We start from the raw sequence: 25,593 nt of genomic DNA, 5'->3' as shown, positions 1-25,593 counted from the left end.
TGAGTTACAAAACATATGGTCTCCTCAATGTAGAGGTGCTTTGAGTTCTGATAGTTCATTTATTAGGGAGTCTATTAAATTGAAACAATGTTATTTTTAGTGAGTCTATGAAATTGAAACAATGTTATTTGTAAGTTACAATAATGTATCCAATAAGAATTGGTAAAGATGATTACATTGTAATTGAAATGTTATATAATTGCCCTGAAAAGTAGTAAAAAAAAAAATGCTTCTAAATTACAGTATTTAAATCAAGGTTTTAAATTGAATACCTATTGTGGGTATAAACGCTTTGCTGAAAATGTCAGCCAGAAAGCAAGTTTCAAGTCTGTATGCCTTTTGTACCCAAAAAGCACCCTGTTTAGAATACTTAAAAAAATATGTTGATGCTGATCTCCATTATGTATTAGAGGAATATTCTATAGAGAATCACCAAGAAATACCTAGGTGTTAGAAAGAAAAAAAAAACAACCCTTTTCAAGTAGGAGTTTTCAAATATCAATTGATAAGAAACTAACGAGTCTTTTTTTAAGTGCAGGCTCTGGGACTCATACTCAGAAACTCAAAAATCCAGAAGCCTGTATTTTTAACAGATACACAGTAAGAAGCAATAACAATTTGTCTAAGACTGTTTTGTTTCTCACTTGTTTTACTGGTATAAATTTTAAAAACACTCACTTTTATTCTTAGTGTGATAGTTTGAATGCTAAATTGCAGTCAGCTAAAGTTTAGAGTGCCTGAAATTCCCTAAACTCTCCCAAGAGGTAAAAATGATGCTGCTAGAATTCTTAGGCACACCCTCCCCCAGTAGTCACTGGCACCCTCAGCTATGTCCTGGTCACCAAGCATCCTCTCAGAAATGTACAGGAAGTGTTGTAATATTTTAGAAGTACTGTAGAAGTCACTGTCAAGGAAATCTCCTTTAGAATTCTGTCACTGAGGAATGCCGCATCTTTTCTTTTTTTTCCCTGTGAGTTCTTAAACCCATGTTCTGGAATGACAGGCAGCTTAGGAGGTCGTTCCAAGAAAAATGGAAAGAAGAATAAGACACTCAATGCAGCAAGCAGAAGCTAGTGAGAAATGCATAGTATTCCAGATGTGAAAGAGGGTGAGCGTGTCAGATCCGTTCACGTTGGTGCCCAAGATGTGGGAGAAAAGAACCAGAATTTCCTGACTTTTATATTTTTTCCTACCGCCTTTCGAAGACAATGGGCTGCTTTTCTGGGTGCCTGATGTCCTCTGCCGGCATTCAGAAGTTGTTTTGTGGAATTTACTCAGTGTTCAAATGTTCTTTTGATGGGGAACACATGTACACACATGGCTAATTCATGTCAATGTATGGCAAACCCACTACAATATTGTAAAGTAAGTAGCCTCCAATTAAAATATATTAATTAAAATAAATAAATTAAACAATTTTAAAAAAAGAATCAGAATTTCACTGTACCTGTCATGGGAGTTATTGAAGATTTTTGTAAGAAGATGAAGGCCTGTCAGAGCTGAAACTGATGTTGGTTTCTTCTTTCTTGGTCAACTAAGAGATTACACAAACCTTAACCCCAAACAACAAAGGCTGGGGACCCTTTAGAGAGTTATGGGAGTTAACAAAATTAGAACCAAGGGAAGAGATTAAAAAAGGAAAAAAAAAAGAACAGGAAAAAAAAGAAGAAAGAAAGCACAAAATGTATAAACATTTTGTGCAGCCTTGTCTCATAAGAGACAAACAGGCTGCACCAGGAGAGACCCTGAAATGTGAGGAGACCCAGGGTCACGGCCAAAGTTCATGACTCTTGCCAGGGAGGCAGAGGATGAGTGGAAATTTTTCTAAGATTAACTTAAAGATTAAATGAAATTCCTTAGGGGGCTTCCCTGTTAGCTCAGATGGTAAAGAATCTACCTGCAATGCAGGAGACCTGGTTTTGATCCCTGGGTTGGGAAGATCCCCTGGAGGAGGGCATGCCAACCCGCTGCAGTATTCTTGCCTGGAGAATGTCATGGACGGAGGAGCTGGCGGGCCACAGTCTATGGGGTCGCAAAGGGTCAGACACAACTGACAACTAAGCACAACACAGCGCACAGGGAGTACTCTTACCTGATAGTAAGGCTTTATTTAAAGGAGGCTCTCTCTGTCCCGTCTACACATCAAAAACCTTGTCTCTCCTGACCATACTACCAGTATAGTGTAAGGTAGTAAGAGTTTCCTGGAATATTTTGTTCTTCTTCAATGATAAATGATAAAGTACTAACAATTTGCTATTTAATTTAAAGTGTGTGCAAAGTATGTTTTTGTTTATTAATGAATAATGGCAATGAGGGGGAATGTCTGTTTTCTTATGCATCTATTATTGAGCAAATAATTTTGTGTCCTGATTTTTCTCTTACATTCCAGCAACAATTTCTCCTGATATTTCATGTCTTTCTCAAAAGTTATGTTTAATAACTATATACTGTTTCAACTTAACCTGTACTGAAATTTCTCAACAACCATCATTCTTCCTTGAGACACTTAAGATTATTTTTCTCTTACATATAATATTGAAATGAATATCGCTATGCATAAGGCTTTCCTTATTCAAATTATTTATGAAGATACATTCATAATAGTTAACTCTTACTTGAAACAGCATGAGTATTTTTGAGGCACATGATATGTATTTCCAAATTACTTTGAAAACAGACTTGTACACTTTACATATATTCGGCAGTAGTGTATATAATTGATTATCATGTTTTCTTATTTTGATAACAAAATACATTATTTTTCTTAATTTACGTCACTTTGATTACTAGGCAAGTCAAACCTATTCACCTGTCTTTTTTCCTCCTTTGTAAGGTTGCTATTGTCTAATAGCCTGTTGACTAATTGGGACCACAGTGTTTGTCTTAAACATTTGAAGGAGTTTGTAGACTGTGCCTGTGACAAATTGTTAACAGCACTATATATTTTCAAACCAGATTGAGATCTACCTTTTTGATTTCAGTATATTCTTTTGGGTCACACAGCAATATAACTTCTTTTATTGACGTGCATTTGATTTACAGTATCGTGTTAGTTTCAAGTGTACAGCTTAGTGATTTTGCTTTTTGCAGATTATATTCCATTCGAGGCTATTATAAGATATTGGGTATAATTCCCTATGCTGTGTAGTGAATCCTTGTTGCTTTATGTATTTTATGTAGAGTGGTTTGTATTGGTTCATTGTATAATGCTAATTTGTCCCTTCCCCGCCCTTTCCCCTTTGGAAGCCATACATTTGTTTCCTAGGTCTGTGAGTCTATTTCTAATTTTTATATAGATTCATTTGCATTATTATCTTTTTAAATTTTACTGGAGCTGTATTAGTTTCAAGTGTACAGTAAAGTAAACCAGTTATATATAAATATATATATACTCTTTTTAGATTCTTTTCCCATATAAGCCATTACAGACTTCCTTTACTGTACAGTAGGTCCTTATTTACAGAGAAGGCAATGGCACCCCACTCCAGGACTCTTGCCTGAAAAATCCCATAGACAGAGGAGCCTGGTGGGCTGCAGTCCATGGGGTCGCTAAGAGTTGGACATGACTGAGCAAATTCACTTTCATGCATTGGAGAAGGCAATGGCAACCCATTCCAGTGTTCTTGCCTGGAGAATCCCAGGGACAGCAGAGCCTAGTGGGCTGCCGTCTATGGGGTCGCACAGAGCTGGACACGACTGAAGCGGCTTAGCAGCAGCAGCAGCAGCAGCAGCAGCAGCAGGTCCTTATTGGAGAAGGCAATGGCAACCCACTCCAGTACTCTTGCCTGGAAAATTCCATGGACAGAGGAGCCTGGTGGGCTGCAGTCCATGGGGTCACTAAGAGTCAGACATGACTGAGCGACTTCACTTTCACTTTTCACTTTCATGCATTGGAAAAGGAAATGGCAACCCACTCCAGTGTTCTTGCCTGGAGAATCCCAGGGACAGGGGAGCCTGGTGGGCTGCTGTCTATGGGGCTGCAGAGAACCCCATAGAACACATAAACACCCCAAGTCGAACATGACTGAAGCAACTTAGCAGCAGCAGCAGCAGCAGGTCCTTATTAGCTATTTTATATATATTAGTGTGTATATGTCAATCCCAGTCTCTTAACTTTACCCTTTCCCCCCAGTAACCATGAGCTCATTTTCTATATCTGTAATTCTATTTCTATCTTGTCATTTGTACCCTATTTTTAGATAGCATATATAAGTGATATCATATGATATTTCTCTTTCTCTATCTGACTTATTTCACTTGGTATGTGAATCTCTAGGTCCATCCATGTTGCTGCAAAGGGCATGATTCCATTTTTATGACTGAGTAGTATTCCACTGTGTGTGTGATTGTGTATAAAGCATCTTGTTTATGCTTTCACATATTGATGGATGGATAAGTTGCTTCCATGTCTTGGTTATTGTAAGTAATGCTACTATGAACATTGGGATGTATGTACATTTTGAGTTAGGGATTTTTCCAGATATGTGACCAGGAGTGGGATTGTAGAATCACATGGTAACTCTATTTTTAGTTATTTGAAGAATCTCCATACCATTCTCCATAATGGCAGTACCAATTTGCATTCTCACGAACAGTGTGGAAGGGTTTCTTTTTCTCCACACCCTCTCCAGCATTTATTATTTGTAGACTTTTTGATGATGGCACTCTACTGTGTTATTTTGCACATGCACCCTCCTATTGATTTTCTATAGTAACAATTTATATTTTTTAGAATGTTTTGGGTTATTTATAACTAGCCCCAATATCTGTTGAATTTCTTTTTGTTGGTGAACTATGTGAGTCAGAGATTTAACATTATTTTTGCCTCATAAACAGCCACCGTCCTGTAATTTATTAATCTTTCCCTTCCCCACTAACTGTGACATTTCCTTCATTGTAAGTAAAATGACCTTTGTGTATGTTTCATTCCCAACTATCTCTTTTACTTCTGTGACATGTTTATATACCCTAATGACACTGCAGACCCTCTTCTACTTTATATTTTGATAAAAATGTGAACTTTCAGAACAGTTTATGACAAGTCAGTTTATTATATTTCACTTGAAATAGAGGTTCTGAACTAAAACCTTTTTGCACAAAATAGATAGTTCAGAGTTCTAAGCAATCAAGTAAAAATTTTTTATAAAAGGTGAGTTTTAGAAGGAGGTCACTTAGAAGACATAGTCCGTGAAACCCACGTTGTTAGAGAATAAAGGCTTAGTGGTGTCTTTCCCCTGTAGTTACTTCTAAGCACCTCCACATTGTGACACCAGTGGAGAAGGAGGCTTTTCTTTTCCTAAGTGATTAGTGCATACAGTGAACCATGACAAGTAATTATCGTGACCTTTGAAATTTTAATATATGGGAACATTGTCACAGTATTATTTTTAGACAAGTCTCCTAAATTGCTTTCTACGTAATCTTTTCAATAACACATATCCTGAGCATTGTTCGCCCTCAGATTGGTTCTAAAGCTGCCTGAGAGCCAGGCTGACATCTTACTGCAGGAGGGTAAGGATGAAGAATCCCCCGCAGGGACTGGATCAGGCAGATGAAGCCACCAGTGGCAAAGCTAAGCTTGATTCCGCATCTCCTGAATACCATTAATCGTGGTGCCTTACAGCCTTCATACCTTCCCATGTTATGGATCCCTTGGCCCCTAGAGGCAGAGTCATAGTACTTCCTCATCCTCATTCAGGAGAGATACGTGCATTTTCTTGTACTGGAAAATGAAAGGACCACATAGCCCTGTCTGAGCCAGTAACGTTTAATAGAAATGCGATGACAGACATTTTCTTCCACAAGTGCTTTACCTAGTATGTGCATTTGTTTAACATTTCTATCACCCAGAATTTGGATTCTTTATTTTCCCCTAGCCATTTAAAAATATGTGAAAGAATATAATTTATCCACAGCAGATTTTCCATACCCATTTCCATTCGACTATGTCTCCAGAAAGCATTTATCAACAGAAGCTAAGCATATGGACTTTCTCAAATTAAGAAAAGCTTTTTGGAACTTGAAGAGGGTTTTGAGTAGCACTGAATGCAACAAGCTGTAGTGAATTATTCAACAACAGGAGATCAAAGGAGTGGAGGAAAAAAATTCATGTTGCAGAACCAAGACTCTGTTAAGTTGATATACGATGATATTAAAGGTTACTTAATTTCAGAGCCTGGACAAGAATCAGGGAGTGAAGAAATTCTTACAAACCTTTCTATCTTCCTTTTTAAAGTTAAAGAGATTGGCTAATTTGAATATACCACCTGTACTTTACCCTCCTGTTCAACATTCTTTATGTAAGTTGAGAAAAACACATCTAATTTCACACATATTCCTCATTGCCTGCAATTAAAATATATATATACACATAATTTAATATTATTATGAAATTGGTACATAAAGTAGAAAAATCCTACACATCCTGATGATGTTTTAAATCTTGCATGTGTTAAAATTAATGCTGTAATATTTCCTGGGGAGGTTTCCAAAAAAGGGTTAAGTTATTGAGGCATAGCCAGATTTTAAATCTCTCAAAAGAAAAATGTACGTGTAAGGAAGAAAGTTACAGATAATAAGATTTAATGGTTGTGAGAAATATCAAGCAAAAACTGATTGTGTTCTCTAGAGAAAATGTCTTTGGGGCAGTCAGAGGAGAAATGAGGTGTGATACTGAATGAGGTTTTAGAACTAAAACAGAAGAGAAAGAGCAAAATTAAAGAAAAGATCAAATCAGAGGATAGTATGTAAGAGTTTCCAAGCTTTTCCTTGATCAATCTGATGGAACATTAAAGCACTACATGTAAATTTTTCCAAAGTGAGAATGATGATATTTGGCCAACAGCAGACTGTTTTCATGAATGGAGGCTAAGTCACCTTAGATGCATAGACAACCAGCCTGCATTGTGACTAGTCCAGAGCAGGGTCCTTAGGACTGCGGTGACAACAATACTCCTGTGTGAAAGACACCGTGCACCTACTTGGATATTTCTTAGTTTCCTCAATATTGAAGACAAACTATGTAAAGCAAAGATATCTAAAAGGATGTCTGGGCTCTTCTAAATAGACCTGCTGTGGCTAATACAGAAAGTAAACAGTTCCGAACTGACCATCACAGACAGTTTCCATTTGGTAAGATCAGAGGTCTAGGACATCCCGTCAGAACTCCAGATGGCAAGCTCATATTCAGTGGCTACAGTAAAAGGTGATCGTCAGTGAGCACAATTCCAGATTATTCTTTTAGTGTTAAGCCCTGCTGAATTTTCTTGATGCAGAGTCATATCTTTAATAATAAATTGTAAGAAAATGTGTAAATCCCTTTACCAGATAGAAATCACTTTTTTACTTGAATTGCATGATATGGCTCATCACTGCTACATAATGGTAATAAACCTGAATTGCAGGAATAGTATTTACCATAAGCTAATCTGCTGATCGCTTATGACACTAAGCACTAGATATCATTGTTTTTATTCCTTACACATTTCTAATAAAATGCCAATAAAAGTGTTGAATCCAGAGTTGGATGTGAGATTAAAGTTCATCTCTTTTACCTTCTCATCTTACAACTCGGGAAGTAAAACCTTTAAAGTTAAGTCTACTCTTATTGTTCAGCAATGACAGAGATAGAAAAGGAAACCATCTGCCAGTACACACACAGATTATATCAGTCAGTCCCCAGTCGCTCAGTCATGTCCAGCTCTCTGCGACCCCATGGACTGCAGCACGCCAGGCCTCCCTGTCCATCACTAACTCCCGGAGCTCACCCAAACTCACGTCCATCAAGTTGATGATGCCATCCAGCCATCTCATCCTCTGTCGGCCCCTTCTCTTCCTGCCTCCAATCTTTCCCAGCATCACGGTCTTTTCAAAGAAGTCAGTTCTTCACATCAGGTGGCCAAAGTATTAAAGTTTCAGCTTCAGCATCAGTCCTTCCAATGAACATTCAGGACTGATCTCCTTTAGGATTGAATGGTTTGATCTCCCCGCAGTCCAAGGGACTCTCAAGAGTCTTCTCCAACACCACAGTTCCAAAGCATCAATTCTTTGGTGCTCAGCTTTCTTTCTATTCCAACTCTGACATCCATACACGACTACTGGAAAAACCAAAGCTGTGACAACATGGACCTTTGTCGTCAAAGTAATGTCTCTGCTTTTTAGTATGCTCTCTAAGCTGGTCATAGCTTTTCTTCCAAGGAACAAGCGTCTTTTAATTCCATGGCTGCAGTCACCATCTGCAGTAATTTTGGAGCCCCAACAAATAAAGTCTGTCACTGTTTCCATTGTTTCCCCATCTATTTGCCACGAAGTGATGGGACCAGATGCCATGATCTTAGTTTTCTGAATGCTGAGTTTTAAGCCACCTGTTTCACTCTCTTTCATTAAGAGACTCTTTAATTCCACTTCTCATGCTACCATAAGGGTGGTGCTGTCTGCGTATCTAAGGCTATTGATATTTCTCCTGGAAATCTTGATTCCAGCTTGTGCTTCATCCAGCCCAGCATTTCACATGATGTACTCTGCATATAAATTATATAAGCGGGGTGACAATATAGAGTCTTAATGTACTCCTTTCCCGATTTGGAACCAGTCTGTTGTTCCATGTACAGATCTAACTGTTGCTCCTTGACCTACATACAGATTTCTCAGGAGGCAGGTAAGGTGATCTGGTATTCCCATCTCTTGAAGAATTTTTCACAGTGTGTTGTTATCCACACAGTCAAATGCTTTGGTGTAATCAATAAAGCAGAAATAGATGTTTTTCTGGAATTCTCTTGCTTTTTCTATAATCCAACAGAAGCTGGCAATTTGATCTCTGGTTCTATCAATGTTTATATATGGAATAACAAACTTTATCACTATCACCTGTGAAGCTTTCTCCTACCTATTACTCTTCACCTCAATAGTTGATTAATATGTTGTTGTTATTGTTTAGTTACTAAGTCCTGTCTGACTGTTTGCAATCCCATGGACTTTAGCCCTCCAGGCTCTTCTGTTGGGATTTCTCAGGCAAGAACACTGTGCAGACATTTTAATATTTAAATTTTTTGTTTATAATCATTCTTATAGAATGGAAAGGATTTTTTTTATCTGTTTGAGTCTGGTAACTCATTATTCCCTATGTACTATTCTTCTAAGCCTGCTTCTTCACCTTGTCTCTAGACCTCCTATCCTCTTACTCACATACCATTGAACTCTAAATTTGAAAGTTCTGAGTCCCCAGGCAGCTTCCTACATGATAAACTGATCAATATGAGTAAAATACATGTGAAGTGCTGAATGCAAATGTGACTTAGTACCTACAGCATGAGCAGAACTGACGCAGGTAGAGACTAATCAACTTCTCATCAACTGATCCTCACAAGAAGCTCTAAATGGAAGACACACCTTGTCTCGGATCTTTGCAGGACTGGGTGGGACTGGCCTGGGGAGGGAAGGCCTGCACCTGTGACTCTAGCTCTGCCGAGTTTAGGTGTGAACAGCATTGCCAGCTACACTGACTGAGAAGCTTTGAACTTTACCCCAAGGACAAGGGGAAGCCCAAGATGAGTTCACAGCAGCAAAATGGCATGACTCGATTTTGGTCTGAGAAAAATCATTCTGGCTTTCATGTGAAGGATGGGAAAGGACGGGTCCATCATGCGAGTGGTGAGTCGGACGAGTGCCTAACATAGTGCCCAATCAATAAGAGGGGTTGGATGGATGAGTCCTGAGTGTGTTGTGGTGGAGAGACCAGTCCTGCTGCTGCAGAAATCCAAGTAAGGAAAGGGTTCACTGGGCCAGCATGTGGCTCATCATAGAGTCTGCCCTAGAATGAAGTCTCCAATACGAGTCTGCGAACCTAAGAACATCCATGCTGCAGGCTGAATCCAGGGCAAAGGAGGTCTTGTATTTTGTTAGACAGAAAAGCATTATCCTTTTGGCAGTTTGCTTTCCTTGGAGATGCTGCACTCTAACCACTGAAGTTGTGTTACTTCTGAGCTGGCAGTTTTGCTGATGGCTTCTGTGCTTTGGAAGGCTTGCCCATGCATTTTACTCTTCCCCGTTTGCCAGGGCACATTTTCCTTTCTTTATTCACAGCAAGGTCCAAACACGTAAGATTTCTAATAATTGACATCTAGGAGAGGAAGAGGCTGGAGCGCAAACATGAGAGTAAGCAGGTGCGCACCTGGTGAGTGGCTGCAGAGCATCTTTATCAACCGATGGCATTCTCATCCTAAAATGTTGACAGATTAAGCTTGGATAGGAGCCAAAATACTCATCATCACTGAAAATAGTGACTGGAGGGAATTACATGTTGTTGGCAACACAGAGCTATGCACATAGAAGAATTGATGAGTATATTAATGCATAACTTTTTCCTAATGACCATGAATGGATTAGATCTATTTACTAAGTTTATAGATACTTCACTTGAAAATACAGCTTGCCTCCTCCTCGTTAATCCAGGATCCCTCTTGCTTAGTTTCAGAACTGTTTGTGATTTCCCAGAAATGGCCACAAGTGTTTTCTTTATGCTAAATTTATCAGAGAAGTTTGTAGCCTCATGTGGTGCAAAATGCTCAGGCTTGATGGTTACACTAATTCAGATATAAATTCAAGTCATGGAACCTTCAGTTGGGCAATTGTGTACCAGTTGTCTAACTTTTCTGAACACGATGCATGGTTCTTCATTCTTCATTCATGATCTAAACTGCAAGCTTAATTTAATTTAGATAAAACGCTAATGGAAATATTTGGGATATTAGCAGCACTCGGAAATTCCAAGTGTGTTTTTCCACTTTCTTTTTTCTCCCTACCAGTAGATGCCAGTTAGATCTTAATCAGTGGTGGTATTGATGCCTGACACGTTTGGAAAATTCTCAATGCATTCCCTGCAGTAAAATTACAGAAATTCGGACCTGAACGTGAATCAACGGCATTGGATCAACATGAGAGTTGAACAATACGTTTCAACTTGATTATTCCCTGGAGCAGGGGTCCCTGTTGTGTGTGCAAGGGTTGTGTGCATCCACTGTTAAACAACGCTACTGGAAAACCAGCATTAGTTATCTCATCTATGTCTGCAGATATTTTCCAGGGATACCCAGATGCTGTTGTGATTAGAAAATCTCATTCAGAAGCCCTAGAGAGTTTGGGTAATTTTGTGTTGTGCTTTCTTAACTCACAGCTGCATAAAATACAACTACTTTCCTGTAGAGCCTTCAAACTTGAAGGGACTTGAAGGGGGCCTCGTGCTTTAAGGGGCTTTCCTGATGGCTCTGATGGTAAAGAATTTGCCTGCAATGCAGGAAACCTGGGGATCAAGAAGCTCCCCTGGAGAAGGGAATGGATCCCCACTCCAGTGTTCTTGCCTGAAGAATTCCATGGACAGAGGAGCCTGGTGGTCTACAGTCCATGGGGGTGCAAAGAGTCGGACATGACTGAGCGACCGACACTTTCAATTTTTACTTGTGCTTGAAGGTCAAGGACTTAGAATATAGCAGTTTAGAGCAGAGAGACTGACCTGTCCGGGCGGCATCTGGAGAGGTTATTTACTCAGTCCAAGCTAGGCCAAGGATGAACTTTATAAAATAGAATAATAAACATACTAGAACACCACTGTATTTAAAATAGATAACCAACAAGGATCGACTGTATCAAAGAGGGAATGCTGTTCAATATTCTGAAATATCCTAAATGGAAAAAGAATCTGAAATATATATATATATATATATATATACATATATATATATTTTTTATATATGTAGAACTGAATCTCCTTGCTGTATACATGAAACTAACACAGCCCTGTTAATGAGCTCTTTGTTGTTGTTCAGTGGCTAAGTTATTACCAGCTCTTTGCAACACTGTAGACCATAGCCTACTAGGCTCCTCTGTCCATGGGATTCTCCAAGCAAGAATACTGAAGTGGATTGCCATTTCCCTCTCCAGGGGGTCTTCCAAGACCAGCAATAAAGCCTGAGTCTTTTGCATTGACAGGAGGATTCTTTACCACTGGGCCATCAGGGAATATAAAATAAAAACTGCAAAAAATAAAGTAAACGTGCTAGAGAAAAACTAGGAAGGATATATAAGCTTGTTTCATTGATGGGGAAAGGGAAACAGGATAATTTTTGCCCTGCAAATGTGTTTTACTACCTGAAGTAGGCCCTTCGGGGGGCTTCCTTGGTAGCCTAGACTGTAAAGGGTCCGCCAGCAATGAAGGAGACCCCAGTTCGATCCCTGGGTTGGGAACATTCCCTGGAGAAGGGAATGGGTACTTACTCTGGTATTCTTGCCTGGAGAATCCCATGGACAGAGGAGCCTAGCAGGCTACAGTGTCTAGGATCAAAAAGAGTTGGACGTGACTGAGCCACTGGCACACACAAACACGCACGTGCACACACACACTTCAGGGGTAGGGCTGTCACGGCTCACAGAGGTGCTGTCTTCCAGGACCAGGTCACCTGTGTGAACTCACCTGTTGGTGCGGATGGGGGGAAGTACATATAGAGATTTGGTCTCATGTGTGAAGGGCCAGATTCCCACAGCCACATTTGCCAGGCCACGGGGTTCTTTTCCCCATTTGAAAAATGTGAAAATACAAGAACAAATATAAAACACAATGAAAGCAGGTTTTAAAAAGGAGAACTCCCAATGCAATGATAAAAGAAGGCACAAAAGAGCTGAGGAATCTTAGTTTCTTGGTGGAGGAGAGTGTTTTATGAGGCCAAGTTGGCGGGGAGGGGCAGCAGTGGCCTCAGGAGAGCCTGAGTTGACCCCCTGCCCTCAGGCTCCAGCTGGGACTGGGCAGCTCTGGATTTAAGTACCTGCAGAGAGCAGGGTGGAGCCTCTGGAAACTGCAACTCAGCAGGTCTCCTAGTCAAAGGAAACACACAGAATCCAGACCGGATCATCCCGCCTGGCCAGCTGTCCCCGGCTTGTTCACCCCACTCGCTGGTTGAGAACATTGCCTTTTCTGCTGCTCTGCCTTTTCACAAGAAGCTGGGAGAGGAAAGATACTAGAATAATGCAAGAATCAGAAAATAGAACCTGTTAATTTAGAAGAGGTTGAGGAGCTGGGGTTATGTAGTCAAGATACCAAAGGAATGACTTAATACTTTGATTTTAGTATTAAAAAAAAAGTGCAGCAAAAATGCAAATCTATTCTTTTTTTTTTTTTAATTTAACTACTGAGGCATAATAGGAAGTAGCCAGAGGTGTCAGTAACATGTATTTAGGTTAGACTGGAGGAAGAACTGTGAGGCTACAGGGGTGTCTGTTTTAATTAAGAGGGGTGTAGAGTTTGGCTGATGATAATACAGTCTGGCTTCAAAGATGCTTTACCTCTTAATTTAGAAAGATTCTGCCACAGGTATACACGTGTTCCCCATCCTGAACCCTCCTCCCTCCTTCCTCCCCGTACCATCCCTCTGGGTCGTCTCAGTGCACCAGCCCCAAGCAACCAATACAATATTGTAAAGTAATTAACCTCCAATTAAAATAAATAAATTTATATTAAAAGATTAAATAACCGTTGGTTCTTTGCTCCCAAATAAGAAAATCCACATTTTTTTTTTTGCGTGTCTAAAAAAAGGCCACAAAAAATCAGAAAAATTGATCAAGTGGCTTCCATATATATTGAGCAATTTTCTTGAATTCCCCTAAAATAACTATTCCTTGAATCTCCCTGAAAATAGCAGATACAATCTTAAGTGTTCATATTTTATGAAACATTATTGCTTTAAAATAAGAAATGTATGTGTCTCTGCTAAGAGCTTGAAGATTAAAGGGTAAAGAAGATGAAAAGCAGACCTTTTTTCTGTGTGATGATGTACTTCAACTGTACACACGTATAACCACAGAAACACAGACTAAATTTTAATTGCTGTCAAAAAACTTCTAATCATTAGAAAAGTGACAAATTCATTCACTGTACTTCTGCTTTCCCATCTAAGCATGTATAATTATATAAAAAGATCCTGCTGGAATATTAGCACATAGAAAGGAATCTGACTTGAAATGTAAGGTCTGTGACATGCAGACACTTCTAAAGATCACAGGCAGGATCAAGGTCCTGAGGTAAGGCAGGATTTGCACAGAAATTCAAGTGCAAACAAAGCCCACACACAAATTCGTTAATTGACCTCCTCCCCAGACTAGCCCAAACGGTAAAGAACCTGCCTGCAATGCAGGAGACCAGGGTTCCACCCCTGGGTTGGGAAGATCCCTGGAGAAGGGATTGGCAATCCATGCCAGTATTCTTGCCTGGAGAATCCCATGGACAGAGAAGCCTGGCGGGCCACAGTCGATGGGGTTGCAGAGTCAGACACGACTGAGTGACTAACACACACACACACACACACACACACACACACACACACACACACACACACGCTAGACTTTGGTTACTCAGTGGCTTTGGTTTTATCCCTGATAGCTAATCTTGGGGAACTGAGACTTAGCTATGGAGTCAGTTTTTTAAAAGAAAACTCATTTTTTTTAATGTTAGATAATTAAAACTGAGCTCTTTCACAGAACTCCAAAAAACAGTGACAAAGCAATCGTCGGCAGTTTCTATGGCAGCGATTTCTCATTTTATGTTTTCTTTCCAGCCACTTTATTGTTTACCCAGGATTAGTAATGGGTATTAATTCCTAATACAAAGAAAACACAATTCAAGCTTTTCCCTGAGCATTATGCAGCCATAACCCAGTAACTTCCAGATATCATGCTTGCCTGGAAATATTTAAGGTGAAACTGATGCTAGCTAGCACATGCTCTCTTAGAACTTTCAGGGGAGGTGTCAGTGAGGCAGAAGGGACCGACCACACAACAGGGCCTGCATGATGATACAGGGAAGTAGGAGATGCACAAGGGCCATGGTATAGGGACCATTCGCCCTCCTTGGGAGAGCTCTGTGGACCCACCACCTCCTAAGAACCCAGGGATATGAACAAGCCTGCATCCCGCTTGAGTTCTCCCGCCTTTGGTCTTAGCTGTCAGCCTTCCCCAGTCTGAAAGGAAAAACGTTTTCCTGTGGTCATTTCCACCGTGATGTACATGGATGCTTCCCTTTAGTACCTTGTGTGCATGAGCTAAGTAGCTTCTGTCATATCTGATTCTTTGAGACCCCATGGACTGTAGCCCACCAGGCTCCTCTGTCCACGGGATTCTCCAAGCAGAAATACTTGCGCGCATTGTCATTTCCTCCTCCAGGCAGTCTTCCTGGCCTAGGGATTGAACCCAAGTCTCTTCAATCTCCTGCATCAGCAGGCGGGTTCTTTACCTCAGTGCCATACAATCTGGTATTTCTAGTACCTCACCCTTCCGTAAATCAGAAGAGTTTTCCTACACAACTACAGTTTTCTGCAAGATTTGATTGAATCAGTTTGCTTTTATTTACCAAAAAAAAAAAAATTGACTATAACACATATTAAGGAGCAGATTGTAAGTATGGTCCTGCTTTATTTCATTTAAGCTGGAAGAAAGTGGGGGAAATGTCAAATGCTTAATATCTCTCAAGAGCCGCCTGATCCTTGGGAACATCACTTTTCTGTATACAGCTGACTGGCCCCAGTGGTTAGCCAGAGAAAGCCAACTGCCTCTCTGCAGAGGGAGGGATGAGCAGTGGTTATACTGGCCCTGGTGAAGATGCCTTTTCCAGGCATCTCAGAGGGCCACCACTCCATGACATGCCAGGGTTTCAGGGAGACATGGTCCAGAGGAGGTGACAGGGGAGTGTCCTGAGGGGGCTCAGTTTTGAAAGAATAACTATAATAGGACTGAGAGATTTGGGGAAAAAAAAGCATCCCCTTGCACTAGAGACATTGGAGACGTTCAGGAAATTTATTATGGCACAGTTTCTAGAAGATTTTAGAGCTTTTCACAAGGTATTGTGCCCTGGGAAAGAAAGCTGTGGAAGGGAGCCTGCTCCCACCTCTACCTCCCACCCTACTGCCCCAAGTGAAGTCGTTCAGTCGTGTCTGACTCTTTGCGACCCCATGGACTGTAGCCTACCGGGATGCTCCATCCATAGGATTTTCCAAGCAAGAGTACTGGAGCGGGTTGCCATTTCCTTCTCCAGGGGATCTTCCTGACCCATGGATCAAACCCAGGTCTTCCACATTGCAGGTGGATTCTTTACCATCCGAGCCACCAGGGAAGCCCAGAACAACCTCCTCAAGTCACTGCTGATATTGACAGGTCAAGTTACTCTAATCTAGACCAGGATTTCTCTTTCTCAGCACTACTGACATTTGGGGCAGCCATTGTTTGTTGTAGGTGCCTGCCCTGTGCTTTGTAGGATGTTGAGCAGACTTTGTCCACCAATTCAGTAGTGACCCCTCCACTCCCCAAGTTGTGACAATCAAAACTGTCCCCAGACACTGTCAGATGTCCCAGGGAGGGTGGGGGAGGTAGACAGACAAAATTGTCTTTGACTGAGAACCATGGATCTAGGTTCAGCTTTCCACACTGGGTTCTCTGTTTCTTAAGGATTCCTAGAGCACAGTAGCAGCCTAAAATCTCTCAGTCCTGCTTGACTCTGTTTAAACCCAAGCCGAATCTAGTTAAGGATGGTACTACTGTTTTCCACCAGCATCTGTAGGTATTTTGTAAAGCTGTGTATCCTTGAAAGATGCTTTGGATGGTCTTTAACTGGCAGAACCTCGTTGAGGTGGTTATTATTTTAATGATCTCTGGAATTTAAAAAAAAATCTCTGAACAAGAAATTAACCATTTTTGTGAATATGTTTCAGAGTCATGAGAGAGAGTTCTTTTATGGGGAGAAGTGAGTTCTGTTCCTTCCAAATCTTTGAGAACAGGGTGAGGGGGAGGGAGTCAGAGCAATGGAGAAAAATGCCATCTGCCAAGTTCCCAATCAGAGTTGCCAGAGAAACTGGGAGCTTACAGCTCCTTCCCCTAGAGCACCCAACCAAACCAATGAAGACAGTGCGGGGGGCGGGGATAAGTACATGATGATACCTGGGACAAATAGCCTCCAGGGAAAATTCGGGGGTCCTATCTATTCAGTGGGTCCCTAGGTGTATTACTTGGGCTTCCCAGGTGGTGCTAGTAGCAAAGAACCTGCTTGCCAATACAGGAGACTTAGGTTCAATCCCTGGGTCAGGAAGATCCCCTGGAGAAGGGCATGGTAACCCACTCCAGCATTACTGCCTGGAGACGTCCATGGACAGAGGTCCATGGGGTCATAAAGAGTCATACATGATAAAGAGTCAGACACGACTTAGCACACACACACGCACACACGCAGGCGGGTGTATTATTTGTGACTTCGTAAAATAGGTTACAGGAAAAATAAAACCCGTGTCAACAAGTTCAAGTTAACACACAGCACTGAAAATCACATGGCATTGGCCTGATGTTGGCCCTGATTCTATAAAACATTTCCCCAAATGACTTGAGTATCCGTGGTCAACCGAAGGACTAGTTGGCCCTGGATCAGGTGTTTGCCTCTGGGCTAGTGATTCTGCAACCAAGGGAAAAAAGGCAGGCACAGAATATTTATATGGTCTCTGGGACCTGCCCCTTCTGCAGGCTATAAGGGCCAAGGTTATTGGTGAGACAGGAACCCCACAACGTAGCTATTTCTACCCACTGCTGTGCCTAGTTTCCAGCAATACTGACATAAATTGTCATCATAACAACAACGAGCATATGTTGAGTAGTTGGGCTCATAACTCATGTATGTCAGGTGCTTTTCCAAATGCTTTTCAGTCATTTACTCATTTAATTTTCATGGCAAGCCTGTGAGGTAGACATCATTATTTCATCCATTTTACAGGTGAGGAAACAAGGAGCCAGAGAAGTCCCCCAAACTGAGCAGCTAACAAATGACAGAATCAAGAATCCCACCCAGGTGTCTGGCTCCATCTTTTAGTTACTCTGTTGAGCATCTTCTCTGGGGGAAAAAAAAAAAAAGTCAGAAAGTGAAAGCTTATTAATTACTTCAGTTAGATGCCCAGATTTTGGCAAACTGTGCTAGGTGGGTTTGTTTTTCAGAGAAAGGACTGGTATCAAAAAGGCCTGCTGGTAGTGGCAGACCCATTGTGTGGTCTGTGCCTGAGCTTTGTTGTCCAGCACGGACATGCTCCATGTGAGTTCACTGGCCATTTCCAGCTGTCAGTGTGTGGCCAGGGAGAGGCACAGGTCCCCAGAATCCTATCCTAACTGCTCCCTGAGGCCCTCGATGTCCACCTCCTCACCCTCTTGTGTGCCTGTGTCAGCACCAGGGTCCCCCTCATCCACTAATTAATCAAAGGAACGTGTGAGGTGCTATCTCCTTGTAATTTTGATTTGCACTTGGAGAAGGAAATGGCAACCCACTCCAGTGTTCTTACCTGGAGAGTCCCAGGGACGGGGGAGCCTAGTAGGCTGCAGTCCATGGGGTGGCTAGGAGTCGGACACGACTGAGAGACTTCACTTTCACTTTTCACTTTCATTCAGTGGAGAAGGAAATGGCAACCCACTCCAGTGTTTTTGCCTGGAGAGTCCCAGGGACGGGGGAGTCTGGTGGGCTGCCGTCTATGGGGTCGCACAGAGTCGGACACAACTGAACCGACTTAGCAGCAGCAGCAGCAGCAATAAACAATGTTGAGCATCTTTTCACGTGTTTGTTAACCATCTGTGTGTCCTTGGAGAAATGTCTGTGTGGGTCTTTTGCCCACTTTTTTTTTTTAATTTTAAAATCTTTAATTCTTACAGGCGTTCCCAAACATGAACCCCCCTCCCACCTCCCTCCCCATAACATCTCTCTAGGTCATCCCCATGCACCAGCCCCAAGCATGCTGTATCCTGCGTCAGACATAGACTGGCGATTCGATTCTTACATGATAGTATACATGTTAGAATGCCATTCTCCCAAATCATCCCACCCTCTCCCTCTCCCTCTGAGTCCAAAAGTCCGTTATACACATCTGTGTCTTTTTTCCTGTCTTGCATACAGGGTCGTCATTGCCATCTTCCTAAATTCCATATATATGTGTTAGTATACTGTATTGGTGTTTTTCTTTCTGGCTTACTTCACTCTGTATAATCGGCTCCAGTTTCATCCATCTCATCAGAACTGATTCAAATGAATTCTTTTTAACGGCTGAGTAATACTCCATTGTGTATATGTACCACAGTTTGGGCTGTTTGTTTTTCTGGTATTGAGTTGAATGAGCCACTTGTATATTTTAGAAAAAGTTTCATTTGCTATTGTTTTCTCCCATTCTGAGGATTGCTTTTTTCACCTTGTTTATAGTTTCATTTGCTGTGCAAAAGCTTTTAAGTTTTATTAGGCCCCACTTGTTTATTTTTGATTTTTATTTCCATTACTATAGGAGGTGGTCAGACCGATGACCTCACACCAGTCAGAATGGCCATCATCCAAAAATCTACAAACAATAAATGCTGAAGAGGATGTGGAGAAATGGGAACCCTCTTGCACTGTCAGTAGGAATGTAAATTGATACAGCCACTATGGAAGACAGTGTGGAGATTCCTTTAAAAACAAAGTAAAACTACCATATGACCCAACAGACCCACTACTGGGCATATACCTTGAGAAAACCATAATTGAAAAAGACACATGTATCCCAGTGTTCACTGCAGCACAATTCTCAATAGCTGGACACGGAAGTAACCTAGATGTCCATCAACAGATGACTGGATAAGGAAGCTGTGGTACATATACACAAGGGAGTATTACTCAGCCATAAAAAGGAACAATCTGAGTCAGTACTCATGAGATGGATGAACCTAGAGCCTATTATGGAGAGTGAAGTAAGTCAGAAAGAGAAAAACAAATATCATATAGTAACACAGATATATGGAATATAGGGGCTTCCCAGGTGGCCCTAGTGCTAAACAACTCTCCTGCCAATGCGGGTAGATATAAGAGATGAGAGTTCGATCCCTGGTTCAGAAAGATCCCCTGCAGGAGGGCACAGCAACCTGCTCCAATATTCTTGCCTGGAGAATCCCATGGACAGAGGAGCCTGGAAGGCTATACCCGTGGGGGCGCAAACAGTCAGATACGACTGAAGCATGCTTGGAATCTAGAAAGATGGTACTGATGAACCTATTTGCAGGGCAGCAATGGAGACCCAGACACAGAGAACAGACTTGTGCACACGGGGGGAGGGGAGGGGGGGACGAATTGAGAGAGCAGCATGGACCACCACGTATACTCCACCATGTGTAAAACAGATAGCCAGTGAGAATGTGCTGTATGACTCAGGGAACTCAAACCTGGGCTCTGGATAACACAGATAGCTGGGAGGGGGTGGGAGGTGGGAGGGAGTTTCAAGAGGGAGGGAATATATGGCTGTTTCGCGTGAATATATGGCTGAAACCACTACAGTATTGTAAAGCAATTATCCTTCAACTAAAAATATATATATATATATATATATATATATATATATTTTTTTTTTAATGGAAATCTGACCCCTCAAGTGTGACAGGAGCGGGACTCCACCCATCAGACCAGCTGTGACCTGTGTGGGTCATTTACACTTCCCAATTCATTCTGCTGCTAATGGGGCAGAGAAAGCTACTTCTTAAAGACTTCCCTGCACCTCGGATGTTACTTCAGAATCCAGAAATCATAACCTTTAATTCCCTGAAGCTCATTTCAGTGAAGAAAAAGCCCTATGTCCTTTGCTTTTTCTACCTTCTACATTTTTGCTCAGAACACTGTTAATGGTCCCAATTCTTCACCCGATTCCAGTCTGTCTTTTAGAAATATTTTTCTTACTAAATCTTAGCCAATACTTTTTATATTTATGTGTAGTATGTTTTCTTTTTTTAAAGCATAGTGGTTTGGCTACACGTGAATATTTAGATCAACCATTTCCTGTAACCAGTGGTCAAATGTGAGAACAAAGATGCATGCATGGCACGTTTAGAAAGCCCATGGGGTTGGGGTGGACAGCACATTATGTTTGGGGACAAGTGGGAGACCAGCAAGAAACAGAAGTCCGGGGCATTTCTGGTGCCCCAGGTGGTCAGTGACTGGCAAAGAGCAGTCGCTGGTGGGGCCGGGAACTGTGGGTGAAGTCTCAGCTCTGCTTGTTACTGAACTTAGGATCTTGCTGGAACGTGAGAATCTCTGTGTGCTTCCATTTGTGCATCTGCAGAGACAGAAACATAAGAGACTCTCTTACTCTAGGCTGTACCAAGAACTGCATGAGCTAAATAAACCACATTAAATTCTTAATAAATATAATGCTTAGTAAGTGAAGTGAGGTGAGTGACGTTGCTCAGTCATGTCCGTTGCGACCCCATGAACTGTAGCCTACCAGGCTCCCCTGTGCATGGGATTTTCCAGGCAAGGGTACTGGAGTGCATTGCCTTTGCCTTCTCCAGGGGATCTTCCCAACCCAGGGATCGAACCTGGGTCTCCTGCATTGCAGGCAGACACTTTACCATCTGAGCCACCAGGGAATCTTAGGAAGTACTTATTACTAAACACTCAAAATCTGTTAGCTAATCTTTCATCCTAGGGAACCTTGAATTGAACATCCTGACAGTCAGTCTCCAAGTGGAGCAAATCAAAACTGGGAATCAAGAATTCAAAACTCACTGAATCACTGAACCTAAATTGGTTTTGTGACCATAATATGGGTAGTAACTTTGTCAGTTAAGGATGTAAAGAAAATTTTAAGACACATGGATCCTTCAGCTGGAAACTGTTGATACTTTCAAAGTATGTCCCTCCGAAAGGGTCTGGGGTTGGGGGCAGTTTGCAGGGAAAAAAAATGCCAGAAAAATCCCTCCATTGACAGCTTACTAGACAATGGCAATGGTTTAATAGTTCACTCAGACAGTATCAGAGGACCCAGCCCCAGTTCTGTATTATGACTGACTCTATACTGGTGGTCTTATTGTATGTATAAGCCTCCTAAGGACTCTAAGCATACAGTGAAGGCCATCATTTCTGGTGGGTTACTTAGTAGACTAGAGCACACTCCCTACTTGTGCTTTAGTTACCTAGTATATGCTACTCTACTTCCTTACATGATCTTCAAATAAAAGAGACCTAGAAACACAGTTTTTGTCTGTGGGTTCGATTTTGAACACAGAGGTTTCCTTTTCAGGTCAGGATGAGTTTGGAAAAATGTACTAATATAATTCAATCACAGTTTACTAAATTAGAACAGTTTTTAATACTTCATAGGTAATATCAAAAACACTCATTGGGGAAATATTTATACTGTTTATACTGACTATTTATACTGAAGTTCATCTTTGTCTTTTTCTTGTAGTTCACCTTCTAATTATAACTTGCTTATCTGAGACTTACTAGCATTTTCTTTTCTTTTCTTTTTAAACAACTTCCCATGTACCTGAGATATGAATTCATGACAGGTTTTTTGAAACCATAAAGCGTAATTAGCAATTGTTTCTGAGCTGAAATTAATGTCGTGTTACTATGGAGTCAGTAATTATATAAAGGTCAAAACTGCTTAGTAAGCTCTTCAAAATGAGATAAAGAGACTACCGGTGGGGAGGGGGGGTCCTGGAGGGGAGGGAAAAGTTTTCACCACCTTCCTAGAGTCCCTGACTAGGTCTGAAAAATAAACTAACAAAGATTAATGGGGGGGGGGGGCGGGGAAGCACATAAATTGCTTTAATATAAATTTCTCAGGACCTGAGACCCTTCATATGGAAATGAAGACTCAAAAAAAAAAAAAAAAAAAAGAGAGAAAAACAGACCTGTGTGCTGTTCTGCTGGGTTTGATGAAGAGTGGATGATCATGCATAAAAATGAATGACAGGCTAAGGGGTATACGGTCCTTGTAGTACATTGGCGGAGGGGGGCGGAGGCTGGATTTCTTTCATCTCTTTCTGTGATTCTAGCAGCCTGTGTGTGTGTGTGTGTGTGTGTGTGTGTGTGTGTGTGTGTTTTAATCACTCAGTCATGTCTAACTCTTTGCGACCCCATGGACTATAGCCCACCAGGCTTCTCTGTCCATGGAATTCTCCATGTGTGAATACTAGAGTGGGTGGCTATTCCTTTCTCCAGGTGAACTTCCAAACCCAGGGATTGATCCCAGGTCTCTTGCACTGCAGGCCGATTCTTTACCATCTGAGCCACTAGATTGTATTGTGACAGCTGTCATTTCAGTGTGCATTAAAAAAAAAAAAAACCTTATCAAAATTGGTGAATTATTGTGTAGCCATTTGAGAACTGAAGGTGGAAGAAAAAAGCAACATTTTTGTCACATTATGCTTTATTATTTCAAGAAAGGTAAAAATGCAACTGAAACACAAAAAGCTTTGTGCGGTGTATGGAGAAGGTGCTGTGACTGACTGAATGTGTCACAAGTGGTTTTGGAAGCTTCATGCTGGAAATTTCTCTCTGGATGATACTCCAGTCTGATAGGCCAGTTGAAGTTGATAGAGATCAAATCAAGATATTGAGAAGAAACAACATTATACCACAAGGGAGGTAGCCAACATACTCAGAATATCCAAATCAAGTGCTGAAAATCATTTGCACCAATTTGGTTATGTTAATTACTTTGATGTTTGGGTTCCACATAAGTTAAGTGAAAAAACCTCCTTGACCATATTTCCGCATGCAATTTCTCACTTAAACACAATGAAAACATTCTATTTTTAAAGCAAATTGTGATGAACAATGAAAAGTGGATACTGTACAGTAATGTGGAACAGAAGAGATCATGAGACAAGCGAAGTGAACCATCACCAACCACATCGAAGCCTGGTCTTCATCCAAAGAAAGCGATGTTGTGTATATGGTAGAATTGGAAGGGAGTACTCTATTATGAGCTCCTTCTGGAAAGCCAAAGAATTAATTCCAACAGGTACTGCTCCCAGTTAGACCAACTGAAAGCAGACTCAATGAAAAGTGTACACAATTAGTCAACAGAAAATATATAATCTTCCATCAGGATAACTCAAGACCACATGTTTCTTTGATGACCAGCAAAAAAACTGTTACAGCTTAGCTGGGAAGTTTGGATTCATCCACTGTATTCTCCAAACATTATACCTATGGATTTCCATTTATTTTGATCTTCACAAAATTCTCTTAATGGACAAAAAAAATGTATTCCCTGGAAGACTATAAAGGATACCTGGAATAGCTCTTTGCTCAAAAAAGATAAAAAATTTGAGGGAAAATGGAATTATGAAGTCACCTGAAAAATGGCAGAAGGTATTGGAACAAAATGGTGAATATGTTGTCTCAAAATAATTCTTGGTGAAAATGAAATGTGTATTTTATTATTTTTTACTTTTCATTTTTACTTTATTTTACTTTACAATACTGTATTGGTTTTGCCATACATTGACATGAATCCACCACAGGTGTACATGAGTTCCCAAACATGAACCCCCCTCCCACCTCCTACCCCATATCATCTCTCTGGATCATCCCCATGCACCAGCCCCAAGCATCCTGTATCCTGCATCAAACATAGACTGGCTATTCGTTTCTTACATGATAGTATACATGTTTCAATGCCATTCTCCCAACCAAACGATCTTCCTGGCCAGCCAAATATATTCCTAAGAGACCAACATCATCAGAATAGATCTACAAGGGAATTCCCTGGTAGCCCAGTGCCTAAGACTCCATGCTCCCAATGCAGGGGGCCCAGGTTCAATCCCTGGCCAGGAAACCAGATCCCACATGCCATGACGAAGACCCAAAGCAGTCAAATAAATTAATTAATTTTTTAAAAGAGACTAGATCTACAAATAACCATGTCCTTATGCATCCAACCATTCTTTAACGGAGTGCCTACTGTGTGCCAGTGGCTCTTCTGGCATGTTCCAGCCAAAACAGCCTCGGTGCATGGCCTCATGGAGTTTATATGACACTAGGATTATAAAAGAAACAAACGAAAAACAAATACCCAAATGTACACATGCAATTAGAACTCATGATATAAGCTTTAAAGGAAACGGAACCACAGAAGGAAGAAAAAGCCAGGTGGCTTTATTGAAATTTGAAGGTGGTATCATCCAGGCGGGGAGGGAGGAGGATTTGGGGTAGAGAATAGCTTGTGGGAGGGAGGAGCTTGCTCAGTAGTTCAGGGAACCCAGGGGAAAGGTTTCAGCTGGAGCCTTGCAGACTGAGACAAGGTAGTGCTGCAGGGAACAGCCGTCTATAGCACAGAGCCTTGTGAGCTGAGACGGAGGCTTTGTATTTCATATGAAATGTACTCTGTGTGTGTGTGTGTGTGTGTGTGTGTGTGTGTGTGTGTGTGTGTGTGTGTTAGTCTCTCAGTCTTGTCCGACTCTTGTGACCCCATGGACTACAGCCCGCCAGGCTCCTCTTCAATGGAATTCCCCAGGCAAGAAGACTGTAGTGGGTTACCATTTCCTTCTCCAAGGGATCTTCCTGACCCAGGGATCGAACCCAGGTCTCCTGCACTGCAGGCAGATGCTTTACCATCTGAGCTACTAGTTCACTTCAGTTCAGTCGCTCAGTCATGTCTGACTCTTTGCGACCCCATGAATCACAGCACGCCAGGCCTCCCTGTCTGTCCATCACCAAATCCCAGAGTTCACTCAGACTCGCATCCATTGAGTCAGTGATGCCATCCAGCCATCTCATCCTCTGTCGTC

General features: G+C 41.4%; 1 protein-coding gene and 1 non-coding gene across 3 annotated transcripts in view; one reads left to right on the top strand and one right to left on the bottom strand.

Moving 5' to 3' along the window:
- Window positions 1-25,593, top strand: part of KCNQ5 (potassium voltage-gated channel subfamily Q member 5) — a 630,518-nt gene that overhangs the window by 309,923 nt on the left and 295,002 nt on the right. The window lies entirely within an intron of this gene.
- TRNAC-GCA (transfer RNA cysteine (anticodon GCA)) lies at window positions 21,364-21,435 on the bottom strand. Its single transcript has one exon. It is a non-coding gene; the product is annotated as a tRNA-Cys (tRNA).

This window comes from Ovis aries, chromosome 9 (genome assembly GCF_016772045.2).
Source record: "Ovis aries strain OAR_USU_Benz2616 breed Rambouillet chromosome 9, ARS-UI_Ramb_v3.0, whole genome shotgun sequence".
NCBI classification, from domain to species: Eukaryota; Metazoa; Chordata; class Mammalia; order Artiodactyla; family Bovidae; genus Ovis; species Ovis aries.
The sequence above is the reverse complement of the archived record's forward strand: the minus strand, read 5'-3'. Positions and strand labels throughout refer to the sequence as shown.